Raw genomic sequence first — 23770 nt, forward strand, 5'->3', positions numbered from 1 at the left:
TATATGGCACTGGATTTGCTGCACAGATTTACTGGTACAACAAGCTTCACAGATTCAAACTGCAAAAAGGCCCTTCAGTCCATCAAGTCTGCACTGACATAACTACCACTAAAAATGCACAAATCCCAATTTCCTGTATTTGTCCCATATCCTTCAATGTTATGATTTTGATTGCTCATCCAAATATTTTTTAAAGTTGTAAAGTTTGCAGCCTCCACTTCCTTCCTAGGCCGTGAATTCCAGAGTCCTGTTGCGTGAAGAAGATTGTTTCCCAATCCCCTCTGAATCGCCTGCCTCTTGCCCTAAAACTATGCTCTCTCATGATTGACCCCTCAACCAAAGGGAATAGCTGGTCTCTATTCACCCTGTCCATACCTCTCATAATCTTATAGACTTCAATCATGCTCCCCCCCCCTCCATTCAGTCTTCTCTGCTCTAAAGACCAAAGAGAATTATTCATTCAACATCCTTCCAATGTCCTGTGGCTTCACATACAGGCTTCCTCCTGGGCCATACTCTTTCCCTGGTTAACCTTTTCCCTTTAATGTATTTATGAAATATCTTAAGATTCTCCCTACTCCTATTCACAAGTCATTTCTCATGTTTCCTTTTTGTTCTTCTAATTGCTTTCTTCAGTTCCCTCCTGCAGTTCCTTTATTCCTCTAGGGCTGCAATTGAATTGTTCCTTTTAGATATTGTTTGAAGGCCTCCTCCTCTTCTTTATGCAGTCCTGAAATGTCCTAGACATTGAGAAATCTCTGAACTGATTGCTCCTACATTTCCCTCTCAAAGGATCTGCACTCTCCCCAGCTCCTTTTTGAATGCCCCCATTGCTTTGCTGTGGACTTACTCACAAGGAGCTGATCCCAATTCTACTGTGGCCAGATCATGCTTTATTTTAATAAAACCTAACTTCTCCTAATCCAAAGCTGTCTTTTTCAGGCCATCATTTTCCTTGTCCAAAACAAATTTGATTCATGATGATGTTGCTATCACCTAGATGTTCTTCGCATTAACCAAATCATCCGCCGACATTTCCGCCACCTCCAAAAAGACCCCACCACCAGGGATATATTTCCCTCCCCACCCCTCTCCGCCTTCTGCAAAGACCGTTCCCTCCGTGACTACCTGGTCAGGTCTACGCCCCCCTACAACTCACCCTCCCTTCCTGGCACCTTCCTCTGCCACCGCAGGAACTGCAAAACCTGTACCCACACCTCCCCCCTCACCTCCATCCACGGCCCTAAAGGAGCCTTCCACATCCATCAAAGTTTTACCTGCACATCCACTAATATCATTTATTGTATCCCCGTTGCTCCCGATGCAGTCTCCTCTACACTGGGGAGACTGGACGCCTCCTAGCAGAGTGCTTTAGGGAACATCTCCGGGACACCCGCACCAATCAACCACACCACCCTGTGGCCCAACATTCCAACTCCACCTCCCACTCTGCTGAGGACATGGAGGTCCTGGGCCTCATTCACCGCCGCTCCCTCACCACCAGACGCCTGGAGGAAGAATGCCTCATCTTCCGCCTTGGAACCCCAGGGCATCAATGTGGACTTCAACGGTTTCCTCATTTCCCCTTCCCCCACCTCACCCTAGTTCCAAACTTCCAGCTCAGCACTGTCCTCATGACCTGTCCTATCTGCCTATCTTCTTTTCCACCTATCCACTCCACCCTCCTCCCCAACCTATCACCCTCATCCCCTCCCCCACTCACCTATTGTACACTATGCTACTTTCTCCCAACCCCCACCCTCCTCTAGCTTATCTCTCCACACTTCTGGCTCTCTGCCTTTATTCCTGATGAAGGGCTTTTGCCCGAAACATCGATTCTACTGCTCCTCGGATGTTGCCTGAACTGCTGAGATCTTCCAGCATCACTAATCCAGATCTGGTTTCCAGCATCTGCAGTCATTGTTTTTACCACATCAAAGAACAAGATCCAGCACTACACCATCACTTGTTGGACTTTCTACGTATTGATACAAAAAACTCCCCTGGATATGCTTCAAGAAATCCGCCCCCTCTAAACACTTAACATGATGACTATGATGACTATGCCAGTTTATGTTAGGAAACTTGAAATCATCAAGTATGATTACCTGATTATTACTTCTACACACGCCTGTGAACTGTCTACAGTACATATTTGCTTTTCTATTTCCTGCTGATTTTATTGGGGGCTATAATACAGTCCCAGTAAAGTAGTTGCCCCCTTGACATTCTTAAATTCTACCCACAAAACCTTGTTTGAGGACCCTTCCAAGATATGCAACTCCTTAATGAATAGTGCTATACCATTACTCTTTTTATACTCTCCTCTGTCTTACCTCCTATACTCTGAAATATTGAGTTGCCAGTCTAGCCCTTCCCTCAACAATGTTTTTGTGATGTCAACAATATCATACTTTTATGTGTTAATCTAAGCCATTAACTCATCAGTATTACCTATTGTACTCCTAGCATTAAAGACAATCCAACTTTCCTTACTCTCTTGAAGCTCAACATTGCTGAACTCATTATGACTTGCTTTCCTTGTTGGGGCATGACGTGTCTCTGTTTTATCAATATTCTGTGTCCCCTCCCCTGCCAGACGAGCTTCAACTCCTCCCAACAGCACCAGCAAACCTACCTGCAAGGATATTGGCTCCAATGTGGTATAGATGCAGACTGTCCCGCTTGTACATGTTCCATGTTCCTCAAAAACAGTCCCAGTGATCCAGAAATTTAAAACCCTCCCTCTTGCACTAGCTCTTTAGGCAAGTATTCATAGAATCATAAAATCCCTACAGTGTGGAAACAGGCCACTCAGCCCATCAAGTCCACACCATCCCTCCAAAGAGTATCCCACCCAGTTCCAACCTCCTACCCTATCCCTGTAACCCTACATTTCCCATGGTTAACCCACCTAACCTGCACATGCTTGGACACAATAGGCAACTTGCCATGACCAATCCATCTAACTTGCACATCTTTGGACAGCGTGAGGAAACTGGAGCACCCGAAGGAAACCCACAGACTCAGGAAGAATATGCAAACTCCACATGGACAATCACCCAAGGCTTAAATCGAAACAGGTTCCTGGTGTTGTGGGCAGCAGTGTTAACTGCTGGACCACTGTGCTGCATTCATCTATCCTATTTTCCTATTTTTAAACTTTCTTGCACATTGCACTAAGAGTAATCCAGAGAATAGAACCATTTAGGTCCTGCTTTTTAATCTGCTGCCTAGCTACGAGAATTCTTGATCAAAGACTTTTATTCTTCATTTTGTCCATATTGTTGATACCAACATGCGCCATGACCTCCAACTCATCACCCTCCCCTTTCAGAATGCCCTGCAGTCATTTAATGATATCCCTGACCCTGGCACCAGGGAGGCAACACACCATCCTAGACTCATGCCTTCGGCCACAGAAATGCTTGTCTGTTCTCCTGACTAAAGAATCCCCTATCACTATTGCAATTCTTTTCTACCTCTTCCCCCTGTACAGTGAAGCCATTTGTGATGTAAGAAGCTTGACCCTGACTGAATTCCTCCAAGGTACCAGCACTCCCATCAGTTTCCAAAATGGAATGGAACTATCGGCGATCATCTTGGGAGCAGAGCAAACATTTATGAGGCAAGTTTCCAAATCCAAAGAATCTTCAGTGCCATCTATGAATTTCAAGGCCTTCAATCTTTCCTGTCCAGCAACAGGCATGAGACCTCTATGTTGACAGCATTGTAGAGTTGTTGCAGATGTTGCTTTGTTTCTTACTTTATGGTATAATTCAAAACCCAGCTAGGGGAGGAAGCTAGATGCTAACTGATCCTAAGATTACATGCATGTGCTCTCCACTACTGTGATGTACTGTAATGTACCTGCAATGAATTGAGCCTGTCTGGTGAGTTCACCTGGAGAATAATCAGCTCTACATTCATCGAAAGGTCAAAGCACAAAAGGAGAACATTCAGCTCATTGAGTCTGTGATAGTTCTTTCATTGAGCAATGTAGTTAGTACAGTATTTACTCTTTCCCCATTAAAATGCAATTTTTCTCCTTCATGTATTTATCTAATTTCTATTGAATCTGTATTCATCATTTTCTGAGATGATGGCTTCCAAATTCAAATCAATCATTCCTTAGAACTGGTTCATGGGCAAGGGTCTCCAATTCATTATGATTCCATACTGGAAGTCCCCCTATATGGATATGCTCCCTGGTGAGGAGGGATGAACTGTCTCTCTTTCTTTACTCAATTCTTCTCTGAGTTGGTTGCAACAAGATGTAGTTTGAAAAGGATCCCTTCCCTCATGGACACCTTTTAGAAGGAGTCTTTTAACCAGACTTTCTTAAGATAAAGAAATAATGAATTTATTGGCTACCAACATGCAAAGAAAGGTGTTAAACCATCACACACACACACACAACGGTGAGCCCACAAAGTAATGGTAAGAAAAAATGAATCCGTTTTTAGCTGGTCAATGAAACATTGGACCTGATAAGGTGATGATTCTAGTAGCTCTGACTTTGTCAGTTGAGTAGTTAGTTAGAGATTCTTAGTTCTGCAGTTATCTAAAAGAAGTTTGTCCAGTGCCTTTTAACACAGGCTTTCACAATTTGTTTTTGTCAGAGAGAGAGATTTTATTCCAATTTACTCACAAATGCAGTGTCCAGTGGATGTTCTCAGCTGTGTCCATTTACAGTACATTATAGCACAGTGGACCTCAAACTACAATCTACTACCCTAGCCTACAAGCTTTCTAGCATTCTAGTACACATAGAACTGGGGTTGCAGTTTGTTTTTAACTTGTATTTCTGCAAGGGTAAAGCACAAAAATGTCTTTTGCACAGAAATGCCTTTCTGTCAACTTATCATTTCTGCAACCTAGGACACAACCTATAGAGAGTACAGTTCATTTTGTTTTGAACGGCACCTTTCCCCTTGATGTGTGTCTGATGTTCCCTTGACATTCCTTGAGTGCAACATTCCACATTCCCCACTGCCCCCATACATACTGAAATCCACACAGGTTTTCCCAGACAGTTATTGAACATACAATCTTTGCCATCGATATGCCCCTCTTATTTAAAAAAAAATGTTTTTAACAATCAAACATTTCCGCAAGTTATTTTGGGGTTATGATCTATTGTCATGGCACATTACATAGAAATGATATCCCTCATGTCATCCCTTGTTCTTTCATCAAAAACCTTAGATTTACTGATTCAGCTTCCTCCTATTTGCTCTATTTGAACCCTGCATGATATCTCCTCATAGCTTTCTCAGCTCTGAACATAACAACCCCAGTTTCAGCCGGGTATCTGCATGCCTATACATAAACAATACTATGGATGGGGTGATTTTACTTTATACAAATGCCGAGTCCAAATTCCAGAGCTTTTATATTCTATACCTATCTTTATGAAGCCAAGAATCTCATACACTTTACAATCTGCTAGCATGTTCTGGTACTTTCAGAGATTAGTACATAAACATCCACAATTTCTTACACTCTGTTTTAGATTTGATTATTTAGCTTGTAATGTCTCCCCAATTCTTCCACATGGTTGAGTAGATGCCAGTGCTGTAGCAATACTAGAATAATGTTTGCTGGTCTGGAGCACAAGTCTTCAGTACTATTGTCAGAATGTTGTCAGGGCCCAAAATCAATGAGAGTGACATGGGAATTTGAATTCCTAATTGAACCAATACAATTGCTTCACTCAGATGGGAGGTAAAAAATGAAAAATTGACGTAAATACTTGAAGTAGGTTACAAATAATGTTAGTGTAATATTTATTTTCTGGAGGAGATGTTGACAAATCTTGTCCTTCAGATTTTTTGATGCTTCTATTTTGTGTATTTTTCATGATTCATGTTAAATATATAAACATTATCATTGCAATTCTTTTCGTTTTCAGTAAACGAATAATTACTCAATCATTTTTGAAAACTAACCTCTGTTTGTCATTAATGAAAAAAAAATTGAAATTTCAACAAATTATACATTGATGGTGTTGAAAAGAATTAATATAATTTTACTTTAAAAACACCAAATAGCAAGTCTGGATTCATACCCCACCTGCCCTGCAGGTGCATCATAACATGTCCAAACAGGTAGGTAAAATCATATTTTTTAATCTGACATACTGAGGAGACACTCAATGAATTAGAAGGCATTACTACACTTGCAGAATACATATAAAATTAAAAAGTAAGTTTTAATGTTATATTTTGGTCAGAAAAATATGAAATTCACAGCTATTTCTTGGGAAATAAACATCCAAAATGACAGCAAAAGATTTGGTTTACATAAAGACAAACACAGAAATTTGTGAACTTGATTAGAAAGGTCACAACAAAATGAAAATGAAGCACAAGTTTTAATTTTAGAGGGATAGAATTGAAAGGGAAAATTTTACTAACCTTGTAACAGATAATGGTTAGCACATGCTTGGAGTATTCTGCACAGTTGCAGTTGCCAGGTTGTTGAAAAGAGAGTAGGTAGAGAACAGGATACAAACAAGATTTATGTTGAAAGCAACAGAATAAAGTTATCATGGAAGGACAAACACATTGAATTTCTTCTGAGAAGAACAAGGAGTGACATTTTAGACATTGTTCAATTTAAGAAAATAATTGATAGTGTAAATGTTTTCACTTGTGGGAAGAACAAAGTGAGAGGCCATCAACCTGAGCTAGCCACCAATAAATCATCAAACAATTTGGAAGAAACTTTGTGACAGAGAGCAGCGAGAACATGAGGCTTACTTTCGCAGGGTGTCGTTGAAGTAAATACATAGAGCCTATAAGGGGAAGTTGGACGTGCATTGAGGAACAGAGGGTTATCCTGATAGAGTTAAATAGGGGAGAAGAAGAGGCTAGCATAGGACTTGGATGTCAGCATAGACTGAATGATCTGTGTCTATGCTGCATAGATTTTGTAACGTGACATAATCATCTATTACAGTTAAAAAGAATGTCAACATGAGCTAACACCATCCATAATTCTAAATTTATTGTCAATTATCTTAGGCTAAATGGAATTTGGTATGAAAAAATGGAACAAAGACTTCAAGGTAGAATTTTTCAAATGGCTGTGTTCCCAGTTCATTCACTGAGAAAGTTAGTGGGAATGCAACCCAGCTTCCCAGGCATCTGAAATAGCTTCACCTCGGGATGAGATCCTGCCTCAGCGAGCGGCCAGCAAGTCATGTTCGAGCTAGAGAAATATCATTGGGACCAATGGCCAATGTGGAGATGGCACAGGCTTCTACAAAAACAAAGTGCCAGAGGATAGAGGGAATTCGAGGAGCCTTTTGGCAGGAAAGATGGTTCTGGGGATGTTTGTGAATGGAGTTGGTGGTCAGATTGCAAAGACCAAATAAGAGGATTCCTAGGAGTGGCAGATGTGCTTGGGAAAGGGCACATGTAAGGGAGACACCCTATTTTGGGCCTCCCCTATTGTCTCTGACCTCTTTTTGGTGGCATAAAATAGTCCCTGGTAGGAAAGGCATCCTTAAGTGAACATTAATTGGCCACTTCAGGGCCTCCAATGGAGCAAGAGTGGCCTAGTCTCTTGACACCTGACCTGTCACTATATAAAATCACTGTGAGGTCAGGGGTAAGAAGTTGGGTGGAATGAAAGAGACTTCAGAATCTTAATGGCCTGCAAAACATTAGTGGTGGACCAATAAATTCTGCCCTTCATTTCTACAGCATCTTTCATGACCTCTGAAAGTCATAAATATCTTTAACCCAAGCCAGTACCTTTAGAGTCACTGTTATAAAGTAATAAATGCTGCAGTTAATTTTGTATCCAAGAAACTCTCAGAAACAGCAAAATGAGAAAACTAGCCATAAGACCATAAGACATAGGAGCAGAAATTAGGCCATTCAGCCCGTTGAGTCTGCTCGGCCATTCAATCACGGCTGATAAGTTTCTCAACCTCGTTCTCCATCTTTCTCCCCATAACCCTTGATCATCTTGATACTCAAGAACCTATCCTATCCAGTCTTAAATATACTCAATGACCTGGCCTTCATAGCCTTCTGTGGCAATGAATTCCATAGATTTACCACTCTGGCTGAAGAGGTTTCTCCTTATCTCCATTCTAAAAGTTCTTCCCATCTTTTACAATGATGTTGACTGAGAGATCAATATTAGCCAGAATTTAACTTTCAGACTTGCTATTTGGTATTTTTAAAATAAGTTTATATTCATTCTTTTCTACACCATCAATGTATGATTTGATGAAGTTTCAAAATTATTTTTTTTATTAGTGACAAACAGGCTAGTTTTCAAAAATGATTGAGTAATTATTCATTTACTGAAAATGAAAAGAATTGCAATGATATTTTTTACATATTTAACATGAATTGTGAAAAATATACAAATAGAAGCATCAAAAAATCTGAAGGGCAAGATTTGTCAACATCTCCTTTAGAAAATAAAATTGCACTGACATTATTTGTATCCTACCTGAAGAGATTTACATCAATTTTTTATTTGTTCCTCCAGTCTGAGTAAAGCAATTGTATAGGTTCAATTAGGAATTCAACTTTCCATGACACTCTCATTGATTTTGGGCCCTGACAACGTTCTGACAATAGTACTGAAGACTTGTGCACCAGACCAGACCAGCAAAAGTTATTCCAGTATTGCTACAGCACTGGCATCTACTCAACCATGTGGAAATCATAGAGTTATATAGTGCTCAAATAGCATAACAAATCTAACCTGGCCAATTATCACCTGATTAACATACATTTGAATTTCATCAAAGTGAGAGAAAGGGTCATTGACAGCAGCACTTTCAAGAATGGAATGACATGTCTAATGATGCCCAGTATGGGTGCTGGCAAGGCCACTTGGCTCTTGAATTCATTACAGCTTGGCCTGAACATGGAAAGCTTTACTCAAGAGATGAGGTGAAAGTGACTGCCCTTAACATCAAGGTCGAATTTGACGAAATGTGGTGTCAATGAGGTCTAGCAAAACTAGAGTCAAAGAATCCACTGGTTGCAGTCATATCTAGCAGAAAAGCAGGTGATTGTGGTTGTTGGAGGTTAATTATCTCAGACTAAGACATCTTTGCAGGAGTTCTTCAAAGTGGCATCCTACGCCCAACCAAATGTTTCATCAATAACCTTCCCTCCATCATAAGGCCAGAAGTGGGGATGTTCTGCTAGTGATTGTATATTGCTCAGAACCATTCATGAGTCCTCAGATATTGAAGCATTCAATGTCTATATGCACCAATGTCTGGATAATCTCTAAGCTTTGGCTGATAATTGGCAAGTGACAGTCATGACACACAGGGACCAGGCAATGCCCATCTCCAACAATAAAGTATTTAGCCATCACTCCTTGATGTTCAGAGTCATTATGACTTCTGAATCTTCCATTATGAACATCCTGGGGTTATCATTGATCAGAAACTGAAATGAACCAGCCATATAAATGCATGGTTGCACATCAAATGCTGAGAATCTTACAGCAAGTAACTCATCTTCTGTCTCTCTGCCATTTACAAAGTACAGGTCAAAGGCTCTAGTAACACAGTGGAATATTCCTACTTCTGGGACATGACTAACAGTAACCACAAAGGACAAGTTAGGAGTGTAATGGAATACTCCCTGTTTGCATGGATGTGTGTAGCTCCCCTGACACTCATAAAGCTTAACATCATTCATGACAAAGTTTGATCATTCTGTTTGATTGTACCAGCACTTACAACATTTATTTTCTTTACTACCAATACACATTAGCAACAGTGAGTATCTCCTTTAAGATGCACTGCAATAGTTCATAAAGGCTCCTCCAATGGCACTTTCTAAACACACAAATTCTATCACCTAGAAGATCAGGTTCTGGAGATAAATAGAAACATTACCACCTACAAGTTCTTCTCCAAGTCACACACCATCCTGACTTGGAAGTATTTCACAATCCCTCACTATTGCTGTGTTAAAGTTCTGGAATTCCCATACTTTAGAGCAGTGTGGATGCCTCTTTACCCAAGGCAACTCACGACCACCTTCTCCAGGGCAATCAACAATAGGAAAAAACTGTTGCCTAGGCAATGGCATCCATATCTCATAGAGTCATAGAGATGTACAGCATGGAAACAGACCCTTCAGTCCATGAATGAATAAATAAAAAGATTTACTTTCTTCCATATCAAATCGAGTTGCATTCAAATCCACTTTTCAAAAACAAACTTCTTTTCCAGAGTGGGTGTTTGGGCAGCTGCCTTGAAATTCTTGGCTAGGTTTTGTTAGTTTTCTCAATTTTCTATGTGCAACAAATATTTACAAAATGAATAAATCACTGAGGCTGTTTGACTACTTTTATACATCAGTTTATTTGGTTCACTTTTACTTGTATTGTTAAATTTCTAAAAAATTCTCATTGACTTTCAGTTGGAGTGTTTCATTCCCATTCCCTGTTAAAAGGAATGGAATGTCCTTCAGGCTGACTATAATCTATGTGTGGGTAAGCAATGAACTCTTATCTCAAGGCCTGGGTCAAAATTCTGATGTTAGAAAAGAACACATTTTTTTCTACCCCAAGCTTTTCCAACATGGATGGATTCTGCAATTGCTTTTGGAGCACCTTTAAAGTACATTGTATTTTCACTCCATACCACACTCCTTTTGCACTTTATTTTCAAAACATGATCATGCAATGTTTCTTTAATTGTTCTTTATGGTTGGGGGGTGCGGGGGTGGGGATGGGAGAGACAGCACAATTCTCTGGTGAAGACCAAGTAACTACTTGCTCAGCAGTTTGTCAAACTGTGATTCTACTGTAAACCAAAGTTTATCTGAACTCCCAGCCATGGTTTGCACTTTCACAGAGAGTTGCCAATCACACTTCTTGTTAAGAAATTTAACATTTAACTCTGCTTCTTGTTGTCAAATTTAATTTAATATTGGCTGGTGATTTTCTTTGCCCTGCTGTTTTGATTAGCATGTTCGTAAACCCTGAATTTAACAGGAACTGAAGTCAGTTTGCACACTGCCCTGACCTTAGCAATGTGAGGCCTGGTGAAGTTTATCTCTCTGATATCAACTGCATGACCTCAGTCCGTTTCTCAGCTGGACACAATGGTCAGCTGCAGCGGCCAGGAGATAAAAGTACAGCAATAGTTATCAGGAAGGCTCTGCTTCTGAGTGAGACCTATTGGTCTGATTCCTCTCGTATACCGCAAAATGACTAGTACATTCATTAAAGCATTTGTCCTTCAGGGTGGAGGTTGAGGGAAAAGGGGTGGATGGTGACACCAAGACAAATTTCATGGAAGCTGATTTGGAAGGGCCTCACTATTGTGAAGGAAGAGTGAAGGAGGTAAAGTAAATAAAGGGTACTTTAAAATTTTACTGCTTTGTTTCTTTACTGACCTCGATACTTCTTCCAACTCGCTTGACCTGATAGGAAAAGTGCAATTCTTTCCCGACTCAGGTAATGGTTTAAGAGGAGAAAGTGAGGTCTGCAGATGCTGGAGATCAGAGCTGAAAATGTGTTGCTGGAAAAGCGCAGCAGGTCAGGCAGCATCCAGGGAACAGGAGAATCGATGTTTCGGGCATAAGCCCTTCTTCAGGAAACCCTTCTTCAGGAATGGTTTAAGAGATCAGTTGTGGCTAAATGTTATTGGAGCCCGATGGGTTTCCACTGACAGGATTAAGATTCCCCTATAGAAGAATAACTTGGAGGGGTTGGGGGTGGGGGATCGGAGGATGTCTACCTCAAGCTCTTAAACTCCATGGAAGGCCTGCTGCTGGTCACTATAGTGGGATTTCATTCTGATGTGCCTTACCAATGGAGGTGGCATGGGGCTCCCATTTCCCCAGTCAGTGGCTGAGACTTCAATAGTCCACATTAAACTCCACCTGTGGTCTTATGGAATAGTTACAGCGCAGAAATCCTTTGAGTCCATGCTGTCTCTGCTAGAACATTGCAGGTAATCCCACTCTCTAACTTCACCTCAAAAGCCCAGCAAGCCTTTTATCTTCAGGGGCTAATCCAATTCTCTTTTAAAAGTCACATATACTCACTGCATGAGAAACAAGTTCCTCATATTGCCATTAGTGTTTTTGCCAATCGCCTCGAATTGTGGGCGGCACGATGGCACAGTGGTTAGCACTGCTGCCTCACAATGCCAGAGACCCGCATTCAATTCCCGCCTCAGGCAACTGTCTGTGTGGAGTTTGCACATTCTCCCCGTGTCTGCGTGGATTTCCTCCATGTGCTCTGGTTTCCTCCCACAATCCAAAAGTGTGCGGGTTAGGTGAATTGGCCATGCTAAATTGCCCATAGTGTTAGGTGAAGGGATAAATGTAGGGGAATGGGTCTGGGTGGGTTGCTCTACGGAGGGTTGATGTGGACTTGTTGGGCTGAAGGGCCTGTTTCTAATCTACGTCCTCTGGTTCTCAACACCTATATAAATGGGAACAGTTTACATCTACTCTGGCTAGAACCTCCCATGACTTTGAATATCTCCATCAAATCTCCCCTGAATTTTCTTTTCTCTATTCAGAACAAGTTCAGCTTCCCCTTCTTCCTTTCCCGCTTTCTACATCTTAGCACAGTCCTGGGCTCCACAACAAGATTGGAGCTAAACTTCCCTATAGTTGAGCTTGGTAGCCTTGAAGTTTTGGTGAGGTGACTCCAGGGCATTTGGTCTAGAGAGCCCAGGTATTTTGAGTGGCACCTGACCAGAGCTATATTCATCCCCCTCAAACTGATTCCACAGGGATGCAGGTGGAAGACTGGTTGGCTTTGCCCAGCAATCGCTACAGGTTCCTGACAGAAGGTTTTTGTGGACTTGTATAACGTTCCTCCTCCAACTGGGGGCCTACTGGCACCATCCTGTATGTTTGTGAGGAAGGGGCACCGGGACTGAGGTCAGGGTTACTTGCTCAACTGTCACTAGGCCGTTAGTACCGAGGATCAATGGCTGGGAAGAATGAGTTCAGGTTTGTCTGAGACTATCCAAATACCAGTCCATGGAGACAGCCAGATGCTCACATACCAGAGACATCATGATGAAAACAGTGCTGGTGGAGTCCTGCAACTTTCATGTCAGTTTCCCCAGTGCTTCTAATAAACCTGTCTGCTCCTGTCAAAGAGTGTGATGCTGGAAAAGCACAGCAGGTCAGGCAGCATCCGAGGAGCAGGAGAATTAACATTTTGGGCATTAGTCCTTCTCCAGGAATGTGGGTGGGGGAAGAGGGCTGAGAGATAAATAGGACGGTGGAGGTGGGAGAAAGGTAGCTGGAAAGGCAATAGATGGATGCAAATAGTGGGGGGAATAGTGATAGGTTGGGGGACATGGAACGATAGGTAAGAAGAAAGATGGACAGGTAAATCAGTTCAAAAGGCTGATGTCGAGTTGGAGAGTTGGATCTGGGATGAGGTGGGGGGAGGGGAGATGAGGAAACTGGTGAAGTCGATGTTGATGGTGTGTGGTTGGAGGGTCCCAAGGCAGAAGATGAAGCATTCTTCCTCCAGTTGTGGAGTGGCTTGGATTTGACGTGAGTGTTCAAGAGATGTTCCCTGGAATGTCCCAGTAATTGGTGTCCTGTCTTCCCAGTGTAGAGGAGACCACATCAAGAGCAATGGACACAGTAGATGAGGTGTTTGATGTGCAGGAATATCTCTGCTGGATGTGAAAAGATCATTTGGGGCCTCATCCACTGTGTCCATCGCTCTCAATGTGGTCTCCTCTGCATCAGGGAGACAGGACACCAACTCGTGGAATGTTTCAGGGAACATCTCTGGGATACACACACCAAACAGTCCACCCTACTCTGGCCAACCACTTCAACACCACTCCCCCAACTCCATCAAGGACATGCAAGTCCTGGGCCTCCTCCTCTGCCAAATCCAAGCCATGTGACACTTAAAGGAAGAAAGCCTCACCCTCCTCCTTGGGACCCTTCAACCATATGGCATCAACATTGACTTCACCAGTTTTCAAATCTCCCCAATCCCCACCTCATCACAAATCCAACCCTCCAATTCAGCACTGCCCTCTTAAACTGTCCTACCTCTCCATCTTTCTTCCCATCCATTTGCTCTACCCTCCCCTCCAACCAATCACTATCACCTGCCACCGGCATTGTCCTATCGCCTTCCCAGCTACCACCACCCCCCCCAACATTCCTGATGAAGGCCTTATGTCTGAAACGTCTATTCCCCTGCTCCTCGGATACTGCTTAACTTGCTGTGCTTTTCCAGCATTACACTTTTTGACTCTGATCTCCAGCATCTGCAGTCCTCACTTTCTCCCTGTCTGCTCCTATGCCCGCTTGTGTATTTGAATTGGCGATACTATGAGGTCCTCTCTTGCCTGGGGTTGAGCAGGAGCCTATTCTCTGGGAGACACTCACATGCCAGCCACATGGGTCACTTCATCCTTGACCAGTTGTAGAAATGTGGCAGTGGTGTGCTCACCTCTCACTCTAATCTGTCTAAAAGACCCACCGACGTGTCAGCATTTGAGTTGGAGGGTACAGGAGGCAGCCTGTCAAAGCATCCTTTGAGGGATCTCTGGCTTCTTCCTCAGAGGTGGAGAAGCAGCTATCTTACAGATTTGTCCTCTTGGCTGTAGGAGACAGAGGAGAACAAGCATTGTAAACAAAGAGTGTTTTTTCAGGCATGTTAGGAACACACTCACAGATGTAGCAAAGAAATAGACAATCCATCTTACTTGGTTGCCAAGACGTAGACATTTTGGATTCACCAAATGAGTGGTGTGGTCTCACTGACCAGGGAAAGTATCACGTCTTAGTAGGGAGTGAGGATCCAAGTGTTGAGTATACCTCACTGCCATCTTGGCTCTCTCCATCCTATTATGGGCTGTGTCCTCCTGGAATGAGACAAAGGGAGGGACTGAGTAAGATGAAAGTAGCTAGCAGAGCTGTTAGAACTATGCTCATGGGGGAAAGCTGATAAGGTGTCCAGAACGAATGACCAGGCAGCACAGATGCCATGCAAGCTCAGTAGGGAAATTGTGTGAGTGAGACTGAGTGAGGGAAAATGCTGGATGCAACAGTGAAAGTTGAAGACAATGAGCCTTGGAAGGAGACAGGTGCAGTAACAGAGATAGAATGACTGTGAGGTAGCAGTGAACAGATGGTGACACGTACTTTTACAGAGCAGAGAAGATCATTGACCTGACCTGTGAGGAAGGCATGATGGGTCAGTGGTTAGCATGGCTACCTTATAGCACCAGGGACCTGAGTTCAATTCTAGCCTCGGGAGACTGTCTGTGTGGAGTTTGCACATTCTCCCCAAGTCTGCATGGGGGTTCCTCTGGGTGCTCCGGTTTCATCCCACAATCCAAAGATGTGCAGCTCAGGTAAATTGCCCAAAGTGCTAGGTGCATTAGTCAGAGGTAAATGTAGGGCAATGGGTCTGGAGGGGTTACTCTTTGGACAGTCGGTGTGGACCTATTGGGCCAAATGGCCTGTTTCCACAATGTAGGGAACCTAATCTTATGGCCCCGAATTGTCAACTAATGCAACTAGAGCACAGGTTTTCATTTCCTATGGTGAAACATTACTGGAGTATGACTAGTATTTTATTTTCTTATATATATTCCTTGTGAATATGATTCTATGTTTCTGAATTCATAGCTACATGAAGCTGAGAGACAGCTGAGGGGAATTCAGAATTGATTCGGCCCAAAAACACGGCAAGGTAAATAAAGATTAATAGGCAAATTTGTTGCCAGTTTTCTGTGCCAATGCATTCAATTTCACATGGAAAATTCCAGCTATTCATCATTTCTCCCTCACAGATTAACAAGTGAACTCAACTAAAGTGCACTAATGATTACACAGCACTTTTGATTCCTTCCACAGTTTACTCATGTTCTAAAGCAAGGCATTGTACCATCTGGACCACAGAAAAGGGAAATAGAATCAAGCTGAACACAGGAATAAATTTATTGCAATAAACTTGCAAGTTGAAAATGTAAAATTGTTGCTGGATGCACAGTAGTCTTTAAAAACAATGGTTTATCATAATGTTTCATTTTTCTGAGAAATTAATGGTTTTCCTGTTGATTAAAATGGCAGTACCTCAAAAATAATTGGAATGTCATCCAAAGAGTATTAGGGTAAGATTGATAGATTTTTGATCAGTACGGGAATCAGGTTAAAGGCAAAATGCAGGAAATTGAACATGAGGAGTGTTGGATCAACCACGATCCTATTGAATGGTAGAACAGGCTTGCGGGGTTGAACAGCTACTTGTGTTCCTATTTCTTATCATCTTATGGGTGATAGTGTATAAGTGTGGATAATATGGGTAGATTGTAATAATATAATATGGCCTGAACATTGAAAGACTGTCCCTTTGGAAATTAGAAGAGATTTTTAGTGCTTGTGGTTGAAAATTATGAGGGCAAAGTGAGGACTGCAGATGCTGGAGATCAGATTCAAAATATGTGGCACTGGAAAAGCACAGCAGGTCAGGCAGCATTTGTGGAGCAGGAGAATTAACATTTCAGGCATAATGATGAAGAGTTTATGACCGAAACATCAATTATCCTGCTCCTCGGATGCTGCTAACCTGCTGTACTTCTCCAGCACCACACTTTTCAAATCTGAAAATCATGAGGGTCTGGGTTGTGGGGTGGATAGAGGGGATGTGCAAGATGGTAGTGTCAGACTTCCTCCCCATTGATGTAACTTCCATTCTATCCATTGTTAATGCTGCCTGCGGTGTGTTATTGCTCCAGGGTGGACTTCCTTCTCATCCATTGGTTTCCAACCAACTTTTAAGGTGGGTAATGTGAGTAGAACCAGCCTTCCCAATAAACATTAGCCTGCAGCGTGGAACACGAGGGTATGGGTTTTGGGAAGCAGACAGTTGGTGGGTGGGAGGGTTACTATTCAGTGGGTGGGTAGCCCAGACACACAAACATCGCCCCCATAAATAGTACTCCCTTTTCCTTGCCACCCTTCAAAAACCTTGAGTAAAGGGCTTCCCACTCCAGCCAGTTTGCCTGCACCAGTTGAATTATGGCATGGGTAGCTGATTACCAGCTCTATTGACACTTAGTTTTTTTTTACATATGGAGGCCAAACTACCAATTTAGTGCTCTCTCCATTTTCCCAATAGCGTTTGACATTCATTTACTCTCATCTCAGAACCCATCACAGAAAACAGTCTACTGTATTTCCTGCTTACCATGTGGTCTCCTCTACACTGGGGAGATAAAACACAGATTGAGTGACTACTCTGCAGGATACCTACTTTCTTTCTGAGAAAATGACTCAGAGCTCTCTGTCTCCTGCCACTTCGACATACCATCATGTTCCCTGGCCAACATTTCTGTCACAGGCCTGCTGCAGTGTTCCAGAGACCCTCAGAACAAACTCAATGAACAGTACTTCATTTTCTGCTTGGGGTCCTGCAGTCTCTTGGGACTCAACATTGAGTTCAATAACTTTAGAGCATGATTCCTGCCTTCCAAACTTTTTTACCCCCAGCGACACTTGTTTTAGCATGTGTTGATTTTAGCTCAGCTAACCCATGTTTACCCACGCTCAGGCTTATTATCGCATTACATGGTTTGCTTTAAGCACAGGTTGTCCATTCCGCTCTTATTGTCATGCATTCAGCTTCTCTTCTGTCCTGTCCTGGCCAGCCATCCACATTCTCCTGGTTGTACCTACTTCTTTCATATCTATTCCTGCGCACCAGGTGTCCGCTTACATCTCCCTTCCCCCCAACCCCTCCCTGACCTTCTGCACAAATACTGGCTTTTCTTAGCTGTCGTCAGTTCTCATGATGAGTCACCAGACTAAACCATTTCTTCCCACAGATGCTGCTAGATCTGCTGAATTTCACTAGCAATTTCTGTTTTTTTTCAGAAAGCCTAATAACTGGCCAGGTCTGAGCTGATCTGCCTCCATTTGCAATGTTTTACAAAGATAATAGTCACTGAATTGTATCTCTCTTCAAGCATAACATCAAAAGAATCTTAACTGCAGGTTTCAGCTCATCTAGTACTGATGATTTACCTTTTCAATTTCTATCGCGTCTAGGGGTGGATGTAGGCGGAGCTGTAGATAAAGACAGTGGCAGGGCAGGGTGGTGAAGTAGGGATAGGTGAAGAATGATAGTGGGTACGACCTGGTTGGTCAGTGGGAGGAATGAATTGGTAGGTGGCTGGGAGAGGTGGAAAGGAGGGAGAGGGTCTAGGAAGGGAGTTGGGGGTTGGGAAGGGAGGCTATTTGAAATTGGAGAACTCAATGTTGAGGTGTTGTTTCTCCAATTTGCAGTTTGATTCATTATGGCAATGGAGGAGGCCAAGGATGGTCATGTCGGAAAGGGGGCGGGAAGGGGAATTAAAATAGGCGGTGACTGGGAGGATTACTCGGCCCCTGTGGACCCGGCTGAGATGCGCGGCAAACTGTTCCCTAAATTTACGTTTGGTTCCCTGATATACAGAAGACCACATCGGGAGCACCTGATGCAGTAAACTAGGCTAGAAGAGAAGCAGGTGAACCTCTGTCTTACCTGGAAGGTCTGTTTGGGGCCCCAGATGGAGGCAAGGGGGTTAGTGTACCTCAGTTTTACATATTTTCCAGTTGCAGAAGAAGGTGCCTAGGCGTTTGTGGGGAGAGTGGCACTAATCAAGAACTGTTGAGGGGAACTGTCCTTGCAGAAGACAGAGAGGGGTGTGGAGGGGAAGATGTTCTTGATGGTGAGATCTATTTGGAGTTGGCGGACATGTTTAAGGATGATGTGTTGGATGCGGAGACTGGTGAGGTGGTAAGGGAGGACAAGGGGACTCTGTCTTTATTGCATTTGGAAGGGGGCATTTAGAGCAGTGAAACAGAGAATGCAGTGGAGGGCTGTCTGGATGACAGAGGGAAGAAAAGCACGTTGTTTTAAATAGGTGGACATCTGGAATGCTTGGGAGTGGAATATCTCCTCATCCAAGCAGACGCGATGGAGGCGGAGGAATTGGGAGAATGGGATGGAGTTCTTGCAGGAAACTGGGTGGTAGCGTTGTAGTCCAGGTCCAAATATAAACTTAGGGAATGGGTTCTCAGCATCTCAGCCGGGCCTGTAGGGGCCAACCGAACCTCCCAGTCACCGCCCATTTTAATTCCTCTTCCCACTCCCTTTCCGAAATGACTATGCTTGGCCTCCTCCATTGCCACAACAAACCAAACGGCAAATTAGAGGAACGATACCTCATCTTCTGCCTGGGCAGCCTACAGTCTGGAGGATTCAACATTGAGTTCTTCAATTTCAAATAACCTCTCTTCCCAACCCTGATTCCCTTCCCAGACCTTCTTCCTCCCTTCCACTCTTCCCTGTCACCAACCAGATTCATTCCTCCCTTTGACCAACCAGGTCATACCCTCTGCCTGTCTTCACCTATCCCCACTTCATCATCTTGCCCTCACCACCTCCTTTATCTGCAGCTCCCCCTACACCCAGCCCCAGTCCTGAAGAAGGGTACACCCCAAAACGTTGACTTCTCCAACTCTTGATGCTGCCTGGCTTGCTGTGTTCTTCCAGCCTCCTGCCTGTCTACTTTGGATTCCAGCATTTGCAGTTTTTTTGTCTCTTTCAATTTCTGTGGCACTGAATCTTTTGAGGCTACCACTAGCAACCTGTAAGTCAAATAATCTTCTGTACGTTGATGCATCAATCAGTGACAGAAACACAGTTTGCAAGAAGTTAATGATTTCCCTCCTGAAATGGAAACATCTGTTCGCAGAACTCGTTTTAAGCAGCAAAATTCACAATAGTGCAGAGAACTCTAAATGGTACATCATGTCGGCCCATGATTGATACAGGCCAAAAGGGAACCCATTCTATTAATATCTAGTTGGAGTCAGTATCTTAAAAAGAAACTTATCATGTGAGTTAATGCTTTCACACTTGGGAGCACCTATGAAGCAGAAGACATCTTTCTTTGCCTAGCCTTGGTCTTTCTTTCTGTCAGAGTACTTATGAGGTTAAAACCCAGGTTCATGTGTAAAACATAAAAGATCCAGTTCCTCTTGTTTCAAAAATCAAGTAAGATTCACTCAGAGAAATTCTCCAGAAATCAAGTTGAGTTTCATATTTCTGAAAAGGATAGTAAATATGGCATGAAGGTTTGCCACACTTGGGCTTCCCCTTAATAGCAGCATAAATTGTTTGTCATCTCAAGGTTAATCTATTTTTGCTCAAATGTGTCGGTGGGAGGAATAAATTTGGTGCCAAGCTGTGGACCTACGTAGATATGGCTTTAAACCTCTTTCTGCTGTATCATCAAATTCCCTCTTCAGTATTATTGGCATGTTTTCATGGCTACAGTTCCACACACTAACCAGCACTATTGTCAGTCCTTTCAGATATCCAGCTGTGCTGATCAAATGTGGTGTCATCTTGAGATCAATCAATTATCTTAAAATACTTATATTTATTTTCAAACCTGTCCATAGCCTTGTGACTCTTCTCTCTGCAATCTCCCCCAACCTACAATTCTCTGAATTATCTGCACTTGTTTAGCAACGGCCTCTTGACTCTGTTCCAACATTTTTAGCTTTCAGCTGCCACCATGCTAAACTCTGGATTTCCCTCTTTTCTTCTCTATTTATCTTTCTACATTAATTTAAGATGCTCCATAAAACCTACCTCTTGGACCAATACGTCCTTGTGTTGCCTTGTGGCTCAGTGTCTAATTTTGCATAATAAAACTCCTGTGAAGTATTTTAAAATGCCTTTTTGCATTTAAGTTTCTATATATATACATGCAAGTGGTTGTAGTACCAGTAAGAGATAGAAGTTCTTCTGCACAGCATGCCATACTGCCATCCTAACAGAGGGTGCCCTAGACTGCCAAAAATAGCAGGTCAGGCAGCATCCGAGGAGCAGGAGTGTCGGCATTTCAGGCATAAGCCCTTCATCAACATTCCTGATGAAGGGCTTATGCCTGAAATGTCGACTCTCCTGCTTCTCAGATGTCGCCTGACCTACTGTGCTTTTCTAGCAGCACACTTTTTGACTCAGATTCCCCAGCATCTGCAGTCCTCACTTTCTCCTATTTGCCAAAGAGAGCAACGCAACTCCCACTTCATGAATTAAAACATTGACTCTATCAAAATACAAAATGTCCGGGCAGGGCAAGGACCCAATTTTGTGATTCCACTGTAGATTTCCCAACCTCTCTCTTTACTTTTCACCTATTTTCTCTATGGTAAATGGCAGAAGATGCCAGCTGACCTGTCTTTCACAACTTTTGAAAAAAAATCAGACTCTCTAAATTAATCGTGATATCAGTCAATGAGTCACTAACAAACAGTTAAGAGGGACAATTCTGATTGAAGAGATACTCTGGATCTATCAGAGATGCTAATCCTAGATTCCAACAGTTGTAACCCGAACTGATGTAAGTAAATTCAGCACAGCTTTCAAAGATCATTTAAAATCATGCTTTCTTATTTTAAACAATTATGTCATTGACATCAAATCAATAGAAATTGTGTTATAAATTGCATATATGTTGGTGAGAGTCTGGAATTCACCAAAACATAGAACTAGCCAAACAGCATAAATGCATTTAAGGGAAACTGTATAAGTACAAGTTGGAGATAATAGAAGGATATGTTGCTAGTATGAGATGATATAAGCTGGGAGAACACTCATTAAAGAATAAACATCAGCAAAGAACTATTGTGCTAAATGGCATGTTTCTGTGAGGTTGAATTAGATCTAATACTATAACATAACCAATATAATTTATAATGAAGATAGTATAACCAATGCAAGGCAGCATAAAGACAGATTGATCCAAGAGGGTATGGTTGATGGAACTCTCTCTTGCAGCACCACCAAAAATTCATCAATCATTCCATGCTGTTTACATAATGGCTTATGTACTTGCCCATCAATCAACATTAATTGAGACAGTCTGGAGGAATGCCTTTTCAAGATTATTGCCCTAAATCCCACAAGCCTGGAGCTGATAAGGTAACTAGGTAGAATGAGCAGAAATATAATGTAGGTGGTATCTGGTTATGCTGATTGTCCAGCCTAATGTCCCCTTGTCTCACATTCTGATAGTAGTGGAAATGGTGGCATACTAGGTAAATAGGTGGGCTTAATATGACACAACATGATGCTAAAAGCAAGCACGCAGGTGCAGCAGGTGGTGAAGGCAGCAAATGGTATATTGGTCTTGGTACCAACAAGATTTGAGTATAGGAGCAGGAGATGTCTTGTTGCAATTGTACAGGGCCTTGGTGAGACCGCTCCTGGATCACTGTGTGTGGTTTTGGTCTCGTTACATGAGGAAGGATGTTCTGGCCATGGAGGGAATGCAGTGTAGGTTTACCAGACCAATTCCTGATATCGCAGGATTGATGTATGGAGAGAGATTGGATAAATTATAAGTATATTCACTGGAGCTTAGAAGAATGGTGCAGGTGAGGGTTGGGGGGTGGTAGGGATCTTATCAAAAGCTATAAAATTCGAACAGGATGAGATAAGGTAAACACAGAAAGGAAGTTTCTGACGACCAGAGAGTTCAGAACTGGGGGTCGCAGTCTAAGGATACATGGTGTGCCATTTAGCACAGGTGTCGGTGATGGAAAAGGATAGACCAGATCTAAAAGTTGAAGTTCTAAATTGGAGAAAGGCCAATTTTGACGGTATTAGGCAAGAACATTCGAAAGCTGATTGGAGGAAGATGTTCGCAGGTAAAGGGATGGCTGGAAAATGGGAAGCCTTCAGAAATGAGATAACAAGAATCCAGAAAAAGTATATTCATGTTCGGGTGAAAGGGAAGGCTGGTAGGTCTAGGGAATGCTGGATGACTAAAGAAATTGAGTGTTTGGTTAAGAAAAAGAAGGAAGCCTATGTCAGGATAGACAGGATAGATTGAGTGAATTCTTAGAAGAGTATAAAGCAAGTAGGAGTGTACTTAAGAGGGAAATCAGGAGGGCAAAACGGGGATGTGAGATAGCTTTGGCAAATAGAATTAAGGAGAATCCAAAGGGTTTTTACAAATAAGGACAAAAGGGTAACTAGGGAGAGAATAGGGACCGTCAAAGATCAGCAAGATAGCCTTTGTGTGGAGCCACAGAAAATGGGGGAGATACTAAATGAATATTTTGCATCAGTATTTACTGTGGAAAAGGATATGGAAGGTAAAGAATGTAGGGAAATAGATGGTGACGTCTTGCAAAATGTCCAGATTACAGAGAAGGAAGTGCTGGATGTCTTCAAATGGTGAAACGTGGATAAATCCCCAGGACCTGATCAGGTGTACCTGAGAACTCTGTAGGAAGCTAAAGAAGTGATTGCTGGGCCTCTTGCTGAGATATTTGTATCATCGATAATCACAGGTGAGGTGCCTGAAGACTGGAGGTTGGCAAACGTGGTGCCACTGTTTAAGAAAGGCGGTAAAGACAAGCCAGGGAACTATAGACCAGTGGGCCTGACCTCAGTGGTGGGCAAGTTGTTGGAGGGAATCCTGAGGGACAGGATGGACATGTATTCGGGACAGTCAACATGGCTTTGTGCGTGGGAAATCATGTCTCACAAACTTGATTGAGTTTTTTGAGGAAGTAACAAAGAGGATTGATAAGGGCAGAGGAGTAGATGTGATCTATATGGACTTCAGTAAGTTATTCAACAAGGTTCCCCATGGGAGACTGATTAGTAAGGTTAGATCTCATGGAATACAGGGAGAACTAGCCATTTGGATACAGAACTGGCTCAAAAGTAGAAGACAGAGGGTGGTGGTGGA

General features: G+C 42.6%; 1 protein-coding gene across 4 annotated transcripts in view; it reads left to right on the forward strand.

Annotated features, from left to right (window-relative positions):
• Positions 1-23770, forward strand: part of LOC148147649 (uncharacterized) — a 141810-nt gene that overhangs the window by 75617 nt on the left and 42423 nt on the right. For 2 of the 4 annotated variants that reach the window (XR_015759590.1, XR_015759591.1), the window contains one exon: positions 3500-3628. The exons of the other annotated variants lie outside the window; for them this stretch is intronic. The gene's annotated coding sequence lies outside the window, so the exon portion shown is untranslated. The remainder of the gene's footprint in view (positions 1-3499; positions 3629-23770) is intronic. 4 annotated transcript variants of the gene reach the window in all.

Source organism: Chiloscyllium plagiosum, unplaced genomic scaffold (assembly GCF_037043375.1).
Source record: "Chiloscyllium plagiosum isolate Xiang-an unplaced genomic scaffold, Cpla_swu_hap1 HiC_scaffold_15, whole genome shotgun sequence".
NCBI classification, from domain to species: domain Eukaryota; kingdom Metazoa; phylum Chordata; class Chondrichthyes; order Orectolobiformes; family Hemiscylliidae; genus Chiloscyllium; species Chiloscyllium plagiosum.